Source organism: Falco cherrug, chromosome 14 (genome assembly GCF_023634085.1).
Source record: "Falco cherrug isolate bFalChe1 chromosome 14, bFalChe1.pri, whole genome shotgun sequence".
NCBI lineage: Eukaryota > Metazoa > Chordata > Aves > Falconiformes > Falconidae > Falco > Falco cherrug.
In genome coordinates, this window is record NC_073710.1 from 15,168,864 (window position 1) to 15,183,207 (window position 14,344).

At 38.6% G+C, this 14,344-nt stretch overlaps 1 long non-coding RNA gene across 1 annotated transcript in view; it reads right to left on the reverse strand.

Moving 5' to 3' along the window:
- Window positions 1-1,813: 1,813 nt before the first annotated feature.
- Window positions 1,814-14,344, reverse strand: part of LOC114015414 (uncharacterized) — a 68,203-nt gene continuing 55,672 nt past the window's right edge. The window contains exons 3-4 of the long non-coding RNA XR_003559328.2: window positions 3,856-3,979; window positions 1,814-2,520 (exon numbers count right to left, since the gene is read on the reverse strand). This is a non-coding gene — a long non-coding RNA (uncharacterized LOC114015414). The remainder of the gene's footprint in view (window positions 2,521-3,855; window positions 3,980-14,344) is intronic.

A 14,344-nucleotide genomic window follows, 5' to 3' on the forward strand; every position in this document is an offset into this window, starting at 1 on the left:
CCCACATGACCTCTGAGGGTGCCTACCTAGAGCCGAATGCTTGGAATGCAGACAGTTCCTGCCAGTTAGGATAAAAAATCTGGAACCAATGAGGAGTAAAAAACTTAGAATCATAGAACCATTTAGATTGGAAAAGCCGTTTAAGATCATTGATTCCAAAGATCTAACAACTGCTAAACCATGTCCCTAGGCACAGTGTCTACACATCTTTTAAATACCTCCAGGGACAATGTCAGGTCTGTAGAGACCCTGTGTGTGAAATATTTCTGGGTTTGCATTCATATACAAACTTAATCATGCATGTATGTCAAGAGCCTATGACATGAGACACTTAGAAAGTATGAGTTGATTTGAATGTAATCGTATGTTGGGAAAGAAACAGTATTATTGAAAACCTTCAGTTGAGTCTGGCAGTTAATCTAAACAGAAGAAAATACCAGCATCCAAAAATCTTAGACCATAAAAAAGCCACTGATCATCCTGGCAAGCTGGTCAAGTATGACTGGGAAATAAACCACTGAAACACTCTCCATGTTTCTGTAAGGGGAGACAGAGCAATTCAGCACCTGAAGCTCCTATTCAGGCAGAATTTGCTACTAATACCAGTTCTTACACCAGATCTCATCAGGCTTGACTTGAAGGAAGTTGTAGGCTTGAAGCCACAAAGTTCAGTATTAGAAAGGTAGCTTCTGTGGAGGGGGAGAAAGCAAAAATCAAATTGTCATCTGAAATTTTACTCTTTAAGTCATGAACACATTCGAACACATTCTTTTGAAAAGTTAAACAAGTGATTAGGAAGTTATCATCAAACATGTCTATGCTGGACTACCTCCCGACAGAAAAAACGGTGCTTTCATTAACAGTAATCCCAGAAAACCACTCATTTTTATTTTCTTCCAACAAAGAACTGTGCTTGTGAGGTAAAGAACATTCTAATATCCCCATCATCTGTTCCCATTTCCTTTCAAACTGAAAAGAGTATCTCTTCATTTCTCTGTTGTGTGCAGCTACTCTTTTACAACAGTGGGTTGTGAAACCAGAGCTTCCACTGACACAGGATCAGAGACAGGCTTAAGATTTTAGAGGTGGTTCTGAAGTCCTGAGAAATCCTTCACAAGCTGTATGCTTTTAGCCGTGCTGAATTGCTACCGTCTCCAGATCTAATCTTTCCAGCAGCTGATTTTCCCTTTATCCTGTGTGACCAGACTTCTCCCACAGGAGAAATTATGGTTCCAACTTTCCTAAAATTCCATCATTCTTATTACCCACAGTGGCACAAAAATGGGTCACCCTTTGAATCCTGTTTACACACTAACTTCACAAACTTATTCATTGCTTTTATCATGCAGATGGTTGTATGTAAGAAAACATATTTGTTAGATGTAAATTTTAGCTGCTTGGGGTCCCTGTCTCTATGAAGCATCTAGCCTAATGTCACCACAGGACAACATTTATGTTTTCATTTAAAAATAAAGTAGGCAGATGGGACTTCTCTCATCCATAGAGTAGTAAATTAAAAACAAAAGTAATGATTTTTTTTAAATGCTGTACTCTGCTGGGATGAGAATTTGGCATTATGACATCTGGTCTAATTTGAGTATTCCAGTAGCTGCTGTACAGCATTTACTAAAACACGGAAATGAAGCCTGCTAATATTATTTTTGCATAATCCCTGTGAACATGCACACCAAAAGTCTGTGCTTACCCATCTCTCAGCAAAATAAAAAAAAAAAAACCAAAACAGTAGAGACAGTTAATTTCATGGCATATGTCAAGTATTAATCACTGGAGTTGAAATGTTATCATAAAAAAGTCCACTTTAGATTATCTGTCCCTGAAAATAATGGAAAAGAGAAGCGGAAAAGAGAGAGCAGTCTCCCAATTTTATCGCAGAAAATTTATTCCCAAATAAACTTTTTCTCAGTAACATCTAGGACTCAAATTTTCTCTGAATCTTCCAACCATTTACGCAAGTTATTAAGATTCCACTGAATATTCAAAATGTTTCTTCAATTAGGTAGAGACCTTATGATGCCAAGAAACTATCAATATTAACTTAATTTTTGTCTTTTGATTATGAGCTATTAAAACTTGTCATCTTTAACAAGACACAAAGCATGACTAGTAAATGATTAAACAATTTTCAAGAGTTCAACATAAGATACCACAGATATACCACCAAATTGAAATGCCTCTTCTACCTCAATACAAAATCCAAGTAAACACACTAAATAAATGGGCAGGCTGCAGTTCCCAGGAAATAATGCCTTCTGCTCTACTATGGAATAAAAAAGTTCTCACTCGTAAGTCATTGACTCTAATTTGGCCAAAAAATTGTCTGCTGAAAACTGCTGCAGATGCTAGCTGGTCTCAGACCAAGTATTACCAAGAAAAGCCATCTAGCAGATACATTACTGGATAAACATTGAAGAACTGAGCTCCATCCCTTGCTTGACTGCTGGTTGAACTGCTGGTAAGTCACAGCTCTGCTATTTCCATAAAATGCCTAGGATTCTCCACCTGTAATGAAGGAATACGGTTGTTAGTAATACTTCTGAATCATATTTACATGGTGCTTTTAAAAAAACCTAAAGGTAGTGTGATTTTTTGGGGCGTGGGGGTGGTTTTTTGGGCAAGTAACTAGTTCAACTGACAGTGAGAGAATGCATTTGTCTCTCACCCTTCGGGTTTCAGTTTGGAACCGAGAGTCACAAGCGCTGAGGTCAGTAGGAATGCCATGACCTTCCAGACATGATGGATGACTTCCAGCTCCATACGCCCCACTGCCTTTGCATGAGCACTACAGATACTTACAAAGGAGACATTCTCTTAAAACTTTTCAGGAAAACACTTTTGGCAAATCCAGCCAAAATACAAGCTCTTTTTATATACTTACTTTACATTTTTAGGGAAAAATAACACTGTATCAACCTGAGAAGTGCTTTTTTTTCAGTAACGTTGTACTGGGGCTCCGTAAGCATTTACCTTCTGCCTCTAGCTATGGAGAATGAACAGTTAATAATACTAACTGATACGAGAAAACAGCAAGCCTTGTGTTTATTCAAAGGTTATGCAATTACTTCAGTTGGTATTTCTGTTCTGTGACAATAACGATACAATATTTTACACAAATATAATTATGAATATTGTGAGTGCTGATTATTTAAGGAATTGTACCGAGAGAAGAAAAAAGTCTTATTTGGTCTTTAGTGTCATACAAAATTGCTGTGCAAGAGGAAATACGAATAAATATACTACATCGTCTTACGTGGGTAATCCCACATGCCTAGTAACCCTGGAACCGGGGTTCTGTGCAGGTACAGGGCAACAGCAAAATTTATGCAGTTTTAGAATTTAGACCCTAATATGGAAAAGGAGCTTTCTTCCTGAATCAGCCAGCATGCCTGTACTTTCACTGGTGGTAGCTAGTATATAATGCTCAAAGGACTTTGAGCCACCTTCTTTCCAGGTACCTAACCATATTCCATATTAGTACTGGTTGAAACAAAACTTTTTCCATGAAGAATTCAGCACAAAGAAATCTTAAGATTTTTTTTTGCTTTTGCTTTTTGCTTTTCAGTCTAGCTCTTACGGTGGGAATAAAGAACTGGAGTCCAAAACCAAGCATGGACAGAGGGACATTTAAAGTACCCATTTGGAAATTTGAAGGATCAGGCATGTCTTAAATAACACCTCCTTCTGTGTAGTTAAGGTAGGGGGAAAAGGAAGGGAAGGGAAACCTTCATTGAGGGTTTCTTTTGAAAAAATAAGGAAAATTTCCTTCTTTTAGACAGATGGCAAAAAGTATATGTTTCCTCTTTTACCCTTATTTATCTCAGTAGATAAACTACTCACTGAAGAGGAAGGGTACTTCAGTTCACAGTTTCTTCCATCCAGGGAATTGAAATTTAAATTTAAATCCTTATCTGTCTTTCTGGAGAGTGCTTCATCACCACTGTATGTTGCAGCATGTATGTATCTGTAAGTAAGAGAAAGAGCATTCTTCTCAGTATTTTTAGGGAAGCAATTTATTTTGCATGACACACTAATTAGGGAGCAGATGCACTTCTTTACAGTCTAATCTCATGGTTAGGACACTCTCCTGTGATGAGGAAAAATGTTGGTTCAGATTCTGTAAAACATGAGAAGTAATTCAAAACAGATCTGCACTCTGCTGCGTTCTGAAAATGGATATCAAGAGTTACCACTGATAATCACTATTGTATTCTTCTAGTACCACATTCTAAAGTTCTTACAAAATTTTAAAGTTCTCAGGAAATTAAACCCAAGAATTTTGTGCTGGAACAGTTTTGTTCTTTAGCAGTAATGGAGAAAATAGAATCTGTTCTTTGCAACATGTGGATTCCCATGTGGGCTCCAGAAATGTATTTCATTGTCTTTAGGGCAAGAACTAATTCAGAGAAAGGCTCTTTTATTTGCCACCTATGAATCTTAACCTTGACCTAGAAAGTCTATCCTCACTGTTGCATGAGGGGCAATTAAACTTCTGTGAAGCAAAACCTCCCTACCATAGCAAAGTATGTCAAGCGTATCAGAGCTCAAACCTCCAACCTCATTTTATTCCCTTTAAATGCACCAAGCTGCCTCACATTAATTTGAATAAACTGAGAACAACGGCATTTAATAGGTTTGAGAAACCTGAAAGTTCCTTCAGTCTGTTTTGGGTTGTTAAGAGTTGCTGAGGGGAGAGCAGGTTTCTAAAATAAGTAAGACATAGATTTCCAAAACGAGACACGGAGCTCAGACATTTAACTGAACAACATCAGTCTGAGAAGTTACTGTGCACCAACTGCATCTCGTAGCTGTTGGTAATGGCTCGTGTGCTCACTAACAGCCTGCCCTGCTTGTGAGCTAAAACAACTTGGGGAAAAGCTCAGAGTACCAGACTGTTGCATTTCACTTGGGGATGGAGGCAGGCTAGAGTGCACACTAACTGGTCTATCATGGCAGCTCAGCTGACTGGAAGTAATTAAGCTTCTATTAGCACGTGGTTAAAACACTGGTCATTGCTGTCCCTTCACAGACTCAAAGAAGGCGGGAAGAACACCCAACCAGAGCACATACCGTTGAACGAATCATAGTCAGACAGCTCACTGATTTCTTATATAATGCAAAGATGCTTTTAAAATTCAAGGGGATCCATGGATCCTCAGATTCAGGCTGTGCATGAAGGAACACAACAAAAAATCTCTGGTACTCTGTTTTTTGTTAGTATTGTCTGACCCCAATAAAGGTTTGCATGTCTCCAACAAATGCAGTAATCATTGTTTTGCTGAGATCTATGCTTAAATATGCCTTCTTTTCTTATATACCCAAATGAAGTGCATCCAGAAGCCCCTTTTATCTTACATCCTTGAAAATGAGAAAGTTTACAACAGGAAAGAGGATCCTTGATTCTGAAAATGACATGTAACTCAGCTTACAGTTTTTCTAGTAAAATCAATGCTTCTAGAATGCTGGATCCCAGGGTTTTACAATTCTGCATTGATCTCGTTCACCCTGTTTCCCATGAGAGCCTTTCTGAAATACTGCTGTTGAGTAACACGCTTGCTAGTATGAAGGGGACAGAGGAGTAACCTTTGCTGCTTAAGTAAAATGCAAAATGACATAAAGCATCCAATTCAGCCTCCTTCAGGGTGTTTAAGACACAGAACTCATTTTTCTGGATGAAAAGCAGACAGTGACACTGCCAGCAGCAACTGTGTCAGCTCAGGTTCTCCCAGCAGGAGGGCCATACAGGGTGGCTGAAGAGGGAAACACAACAGATGCCACAAATGGAAGTGCTCATTTAGAGCCAACGTTTAACTAGACAAAATGAGCTATAGGCATAAGGAAGTTAACAGTGACTCTTCAAAACATAACAAATGCAACTGATCAATAATGAAAAGTATAAAACAATTAAGATCTGTTTGAACTGGGGGTCCCAGCCTGCATCCAGAGCATCTGCATCTAGCTGTGGGTGAATAATGAATGCCTTGGTTTGGTATCTTCACAACAAAAACACAGAAGAGAAAAATTAAAACACAGTTTAGGGAAGTATGACAGAGAAATGTTTTGAGCAGAAAAACCTTTCCTCTTCTCCCAAAATACCTTTAAAAAATTATATATTCATTACATTGTATGTCATATTGTTCAATCAAAATGTTTTGTATCCTATTTTATATTTATCCCCATTAAAACAGTTTTCCTGTTGTGCCTGTTTTTAAAGGAAAAATGGTACTTAGCAGTTTTTAGGAACACAAATATCAGATTGAGCTAGATATGTTTTTGAAAAAAAAGGAATTTTTAAGAGATGCACAATATAAAATACATTATTTCTAAGTAGACTATGTTAACATTTTATACAGCTTAGTGCAAAGATGACCATTACAGGCAAGTACTTACATCATACTATATCCATTGAAAAATCAGAAATTAATTTTAATGAAAGACAAAATATTAAACCACCAGAGTTATTAAATATTTAGAACATAACTGCTTTGTAGTGGTTATGATCAACTAAAATAAAATTAATCACATTTTTTCAAAGTAATGTAGATATATCTGGATGCTCCTCAAGCCATTAAAATACGAGTGATGGCTATTGATAAATTTAGCATTTTCCCATCACTTAGAATTGGAATGAGGGTGTGAGGAAAGCTGGTTTTGTTAACTTGCGACCAATTAGTAAAGCAGTGCCTGCCATGATCTGTAGATCATCAAAAAAATGATTAGGAGGGTTACAGTGACTTTGTTTCTCTGTATAAAGAAGTGATCATTTCCACTGCCTACCACAGAAACAAAAAATTACCTACAAACCCTGCTTACTATTTAAAGGAAGGGAAAATACATGAATTGCTAACTACAGTTAAGAGGAAGTTTGGGTTTGGTTTTTTTTTCAATGATGACATTCTGTCTGTCTACTTATAAAAGTGGCAGATACTTCATGGTTTGGTTGTAATCCATCATTACGTATCATTTTATAATGTGTTCTATCATAATAGCTTTTAGCTGAAGTCCAGTGTAATCTCTAGGTTGTGACTCAATCAGAAATGTGGCATACCTACTTACCTGTGGCTAGAAAAGTGCAAAAATCTATAGATAGCAACAAGGAAAAAAGATAGGGAAAGGTCTACAACGCTGCATTATTGATGGGATACTTTGCAATACTAGGTTTCCATTGCTTAAAGAAACCTAAAATAGGGGTCATGCAATTCAGTCCACCGGCAGATGATGAACTGCAGTTAAGCTCATGTTTTCTCAGGACTGCTATTTCTCCACTCATGCATCATGAAACCAATCTCTTAAGTCCTTCAGATGTTTTTCCCATAAAGCAGTTACCTAATGGCACTCCCATCATCATAGTATGAGCCTTATATGTAGCTTGACTAGCACGCCGCTCTGCACAGGGTGAATTTCACTTGTGCCAGAAGAGGGATGCAAATAGCTTGAGATGGCCCATGATGAAGATTACAAGTAGCACTTAAATGTCATTGTTTCCATGACCTGTTTCATTTCACGAGTGCACTGGGGTTAAAAATGCTGTTCCGTCTGCCGCATAGTGTGTTTGAGATTGGGGCAGACTATACCTGTCAGAGAGAACTACAGACAAACCCAGCGAGACTGGCTGTGCCAAGGCTGACTTCCAGCGAGGCACGCTGTTACTGCTGCTGCACCCAGCTCGCCTGGTAAAGCAGCCGGGTATAGACCACCGGAGCCTGAGGATGAGCCTCAGCTGTGGGGACGTTCAGGAAGCATGCACAGCTATTCCGGGTCCTGCATGGGAAACTGTGCTAATTGGGTAAAGCCACTCTAGTGTACAGGGACCAACTGGCAAGCGCAACTTCCACAACGAGAGAGATCCATATTTTCAAATGTAACTAACAACTTGTGACAATAAAGCAGGAACAGGAGCCAAGATGCTGGCACTTCATCTTGTCACCTCTTTCAAGCACAGTAACTAGAATTTGCATTTGTTTCTTTTCCAAAGGCAGTCACTTATTTTATAAAGTAGGCATTTAATGCATTTGGTTTCTTTGGCACAATTTTATTTTGAAGCCAAAGTCTCTAAATAGTTTGTCTCTCTTATGAAAAGAACTTGAATATTATTTAATTAATACTGTATCAAACCAGAGAAATGGCATCATCCACACACAGAGCAGAGATCAGAACTGTTTCAAAAAGGGTAAATAACATGACTGTGATAAAGGAGAGCGAAGATGATGGAAGTATACAAAATTATGGGTGACGCAAACATGGTAAATCAAAAAGGCAGTGCACTTCAAAACCCACAACAGCCAACAGTTTGACAACACAGTATCACTGTCTATTGCCATTCATAAGTCTTGGGTAAACAGCTACATCTGTGTCTCCCTTGCCCAGTGCATATCCTGGCTTTTAGGGCTCCTTCCAGGGGATTTTACAGTATTTCGTTTCTAGACCAGGCCCTGAGCTACGATACACAGGATATCAATCATTCTTACCCTGGAGGTTAAACTCCACAAAGTAGTCTATGCATGGAGGAGGGTCAATGCCAGAATAACATTTTTAGAAGAAAAGTGTTCTTTATTTGGCATCTGGCTGTGGGCATGTCTTTACAGGCAAAAAGAAAAAAAAAAAAGGGGGGGGGGGGGAGGACAGAAAATTGGAGGGGAGTTTTTTAAACACTGGCTTAAGCCTTGGTAGGGATTAGGTAGACAAGTAGGGGTAACTTTCAGACACCCTAAATTCATTATTCTCATTTCCCTACAGCAGACTTCACAAGGAGAGCCAACAGGCAGATGAAGAAACATGAACCTGAGCTGGTACTTTCATACAGCACTGCAGAGGATACTAGTTCAAACTCCAAACAGCTTATTGCTGTGGTAGAACAGCGCTAGCTCTGAGCTAAGACCATCTGCCTCTCAGCAGCACACATTAGGCAGCCCAGCACCATGTTGATGTAAACATACCGCTTTAAGTTCTGGAAGCAGCTCCTGCATAGTTGCTCAGTGCTCTACTGTGCAGCAAAGACTGGTGTTCTCTTTTGTTAAAAAAGTCCTGCTTTAAATCTTGCCACTCTTTTTTGTTTTGGCTTTTTTTTTGTTGTTGTTGTTTGTCTGGCTTTTTGGAGGCGGGGTCCTTAATAATTTCTTGTCAGAACAAGTTTGTAGGCTGCCTGGAAAAGGAGGTAGAGTCATTAAATTTAATAGTTCTGACACTGTTTCTTAAACAGTTCCTAAGTGTCATTTGATGGATAGCTGTCTGGAATGATACCCTCCCTCCTGCTGATACTCCTGACCAAACCCAAGTGATACAAAACGTCTCAGAATCCCAGCAATTGCCTATTAGCAATAAATTACTCCTGATTTTTGCAGTCACCTACAATACACTAACCCCATATAGCATAAGAAAAGGAATAGATATTGTATGGATAATATGCAGATTTGAAGTTTTGTCAGATATGAGAGAAAGAGACCCTGAAACCAATATTTACTGTCAGGGTTTACAATGAAATTTCCCTTCTCAGTGGATTATCGAAGCAGGGTGATGGACTAGGTGACCTCTTCAAGGTCCTTTCAGGCTTAGGGTTTTGCCCATGCCCTTCATGTCCCACCTGTCCCCATCGTCCCCACTCTGATTTCTATAATGAATGTTTTTTTGAAATTTCAGTGAAGCAACTGTTAGTGTCCACTGCCAAAGGTAGTATAACACAGAAGGTGTACTACTGGTCCAATTGGCTGAGACAATTCCTGTGTTCTTTTTGCCCATTTTAATTAAAGAAAAGGAGAACTTTGGAAATTGAAAAGACTTAATTTTAAAAATACAGCTTGAATTTTATGAGGATAATTCATATCAAATATTATATAGGCAGAAGCTGCTCTATTTCATTCAGCTTCTGGAGAAAAATAATTATGCTCTTTACAATTTGAAGTGCATTTGTATTCCTTCCAAATAGCCCTATTACAACAAATGAAGTACTCACTATACATCTTTTTCCTGCTGGTTTTCAACTTAAATTTAATTTTCACATAGATTTATTTAAAACAATTCTCAATGTGACTAAGCCAAATGATGAATTTATGGAAGGTTTGGTAAATGTGCAATCTAGCTTAAGTTAAAAATGGCTACTTTGTAATTCTGTGCCTAAATAAAATTACGCATTGTAGCCAGCTATTGTGCATCCACTTCAAGTCTATTTCTTCAGGCACATAGTCAATCTTTAACTGAAAGGAAGCATAGTGCAAATATGTTGCTAACAGAAAAATGTATACATACATATGCAGCATTAGTATTACACTTTTCTTTCATTTATTTTTTTTGTTCTCTGAGTCTGCTTGAGCAGTTCATATGTGTATGTATGTGTATGCATTTTATATATGCACAGAATACACTGCACATATTGATGTTGTCTTATTTTTTATTGTTTATAATACATGACTGTGTCCAAATGTAAATAGTTTGAATCTAAGAAGAAAAGTTAAATCAAATTAATCTCACTGCAGAAACGTTTTGTGACTTGTAACAGAACAGACTGCGAGAACTTTGCCTCGGGCGAAGTGTGATCCTGTTTTCTGTTCCACTGTTTGCACAAAATCAGCAGTTACACCAAAGTCTAAAGCAGCCTCTCTCTGACAAAGAATGCTTGAATTCAGCACAGGATGCCTACAAGTTCACCATTTTTAGGAGTGGGCCCCAAAATTTTCTGAGGATGTCTCACTGAGGTTTCAAATGGCTACCCAGCGTGGGAGATATACACTCAACTAACAACTCCTTCAGGATTTCTGACCAAGTTACCCACACTAAGTTTGGTCAGGATAAAGTTCCTTTCTCACACACAAATAGATAAAAAATGAGCTACTAAATTGTCTGTCCATATCACAACTATGTACCAACTACAGAACTGGTGTCTAATGCAAAACTCACTGCATACAACTTACGGAAAAACTTCCATCTTCCTCACAGTTCTGGATGAGGCCTGTACTTCCTACTGCGGTAGTACGTCAGGCTGTTTATTTGGCAATTTCCTGACTCACACAGAGGGATTTCCATTACTGTCTTGCAAGAATTACTAGATACACAGAAAGATGTAATTCCACATCCTGAGAGATATCCAGGCTCCCAGAGTCAGACTGTATTGCGCAGTCTGCACCACAGCCCATCCAGCATGCTAATTAGACATCAGTCGTATAAATTAAGAGTGAGACTACGGTATTTTTTCTTTAAACAAGACCAAAAAAAAAAAATCACAAACTGTTTCATCTTCTTTTTCCCCACTGTTTTCATTTTTGATGTTAAAAGGTTGACAGCTGCACGCTAAGGAGATAGGCTTACAGGGAAATTACAAGCAGGTAAGCGGCAGCGAACACAGCAGCTCTTCGGAGGCGCCTGTCTCTCCGTGCGCCCTTAACCCAGGCACCTCGGGGAAGGCAGCAGAACTCACCCAGCTGCTGCGGAGGGGTTCCCTCACCCGCCTGTGTGCCAGGGAAGATGCTGAACCCTGTCACCACGGGCTGTTTAACTCAGTGTAAGATCATACCCTACTTCGCCCTATAATAACTTCTTCATGACTGTGATGTTACTTTTTGATACAGGATTAATGGAGTGCAGCAAATACCGAGATATTGATTATAAGGCCTCATTTTTCATTGTTAGTATCTCCTGCCTACTATTAAGCTTACAGCACAGTAAAGCCTGGAATTTAGAATAGTACCATGTTCAAAAAAACAGAATTCAGAACTCTTTTGCTTCCTGTTACTTTGCTTACTTTAAACCACAGAGAATGTGGTTTTGATTTGTGATTAAGCCATGGGTTTTAACCAGATCCTGTTTTATAAACCTTTAACTAGTGCATCAGAAGTTTCTAACATACGTTATTTTATTGCAACAACGGTCCATCAAAAGAATGACTTTATATCATGCAACCAGCATTTCCTGAGCAATGGTGCAAAGGTATATGGAGCTCCTAATGGTTTAACTACTAACTTTCTCAAATTTGCTTAGGTTCCCCACATGGCAGCACAAGGGGTTGCTTACTCTGGAGAATTTTACACTCATGATGTACAGTTCTGAAATAATACTGAACCCTGGCCATATATGAAAGCCTCCAGAGTTCCTAAATTCTTCAAAAGGCTCATAAAATCTTTGAAGTTGATAGCACTTCCTGTGCTGTCTTCTGTATTAAGTGAAATGGAAGATAGAGAAGGCATTTGGGTTTTGTTATTTTGAAATGAGACAGTGAGAAGGGTCTGCCATAAACAAAGCTTATGAATAAATGAATGCACCTGACAAAGAAGTTAATGATCACATGGACTGAGCCCAAATTCTTGATCAATGACTCATGTAGGCTTCTTTGCTTAAGCTTTGGCAAATCAATACTCCATTTTGTTAAACAAGTAAAATAGATTTTTTTTGTAGGGGTGCTCTGCATTAATTTTTAAATATAAAGTGTCAGACAAAGAAAATCTGCAAGGTTCCTTGGGAGTATTGCCTGGACCTTCCCTAATGTCTTTGCTTCTTATTATTTACTGTCATGTTATGCTTCTTACAGGTCAGAACACAGCAGATGACCAGTTATGGTCGATAAACAGTAGAATTTAGAAGACACTATTGTAGTTACAGAGCTCATGCCTTTGCAGACTTATTAGTATGGTATAATTATGTCACTACATTAGATTGCTATTAAATGAAGTGGGATTGGTAAATAGTAGGACCCTCTCCATCTTGCTGTCTCCCTGGGCTTGTAACACCCAGCACATCAACAGCTGGGTTTTTTCCCTTTATCATATAATGTTGGGAGTTTTATTTGATGCAGGTGATTACATTGACCCCCAGTGACCTGCCACACCTCAGCGGGCAAAGCAACTCCAGTATGTAGTCTGTTGGGGTTTTTATGATAGAAAGCACAAAAATCAAGATTCCTGAAGGGATTCAGGTACATAATGATACAGATACACCCTCCTTAATTGCTAAGAAATAAATTTAGGCTGGATGGTAGAAAGTTTGTATCAAGCAGTAAGGTTATTCCAATTCAACAGGAAGAAATTAATTTAACTAACTAATGTAGGTTCCTGATAGTGGGTAAAACTGATACCTAGTTTTCAAGACGACTTGATTGGTTTTTGAAAATTACTCCTGCAATATTAGATGTATCAAAGATACAAGAATCAGATTCTCTTGCAATTCCTGCCCCCACACCATTTCCAAAATGGACAGCGCAGACTAGGCAATTCACTCCTGCTGAACTGAATCCCCCTCCCCAGTTCACATTCTGCTCATGTAATTCTGTAGATCACACCAGACATCTGCATGCGCTCTGAATGCTGTCACAGTTCCCTCATTCTGTCCCCAAAATGTCGGGTCAGACCTGGTGCCATGAATGTGGTTATTGCTGAGTTTGCACCTGTCTTCTTGACACAGTGAACTACTGAAATTCCTGGCTGTAGGGCTCAATGAATGAAAAAAATTGTGACTTGTGAAGAGAACAGAAAGTTTCTAATCTCGTCAAGAAAATGACAATGTCCTGCACTTGATATTGCCTGAATGATATTGCCTAAACAATATTCCTGAAACATCGCTCCTAGATAGATCTAAGTAGAGAGAAAATGCCAAATCTGATTACGTAGATCAAAGCGGTCTGCTTCTACAAAGCTCTGAGTACTCACAGCTCACGTTGTCAAAATTAGATTTGTGGCTAAGTGGAATTTTTCATCATCACAGCAATTTGTTTTGGGTACTTAACAATGAATTTAGGGACCTAACTGTAAGTAGCCAACATTGAAAGCTTTAGTTTTCTAAGAAAAGCTACTGCTGCGCAGATTCCCAGAGTTAGTTATTACCTTCAGCAATGTATCTTGTTAAAGAGGCTGCTCAGAGCCAACTTCCAGCAGCGAAAACAACCAATACTGAAATATGGATAAGAAATTACCCCTTCCCTTAGTCCTGTTGGTTACTGGTCTTTCATCAAGCTTAAATATGCAAATACTGCTCTGTCAGAAAACTGACACTGTGACTTTAATAAGAAAGAAGAACAAGAAACTGCTGTCTGAACCATGAATTAAGCATTCTGTATGGTCACTGCATTGAGTCAGTGAAAGAAAAGAAACCAACTGTTCTGCAAAAGATAAATTATTATCCCTTAAAATGGTTTATGTTCCCTTGGTTATTTGTAGCAAGTGACTGAAAGTCAGGTAGAGGACACAAGCTATTGAACAGATCATGGGGGACTCTTCCAGGTTTGGACTGTTAAAAATCTTCACAAGTATATCAGAACAGGGCTAAATGGAGCGAAACAGAACAAATCCAAAACAAGAATTATACCCTACACGAATGTGTAAGCTTAAAGATCGTTAGAGAAGCTAAAATC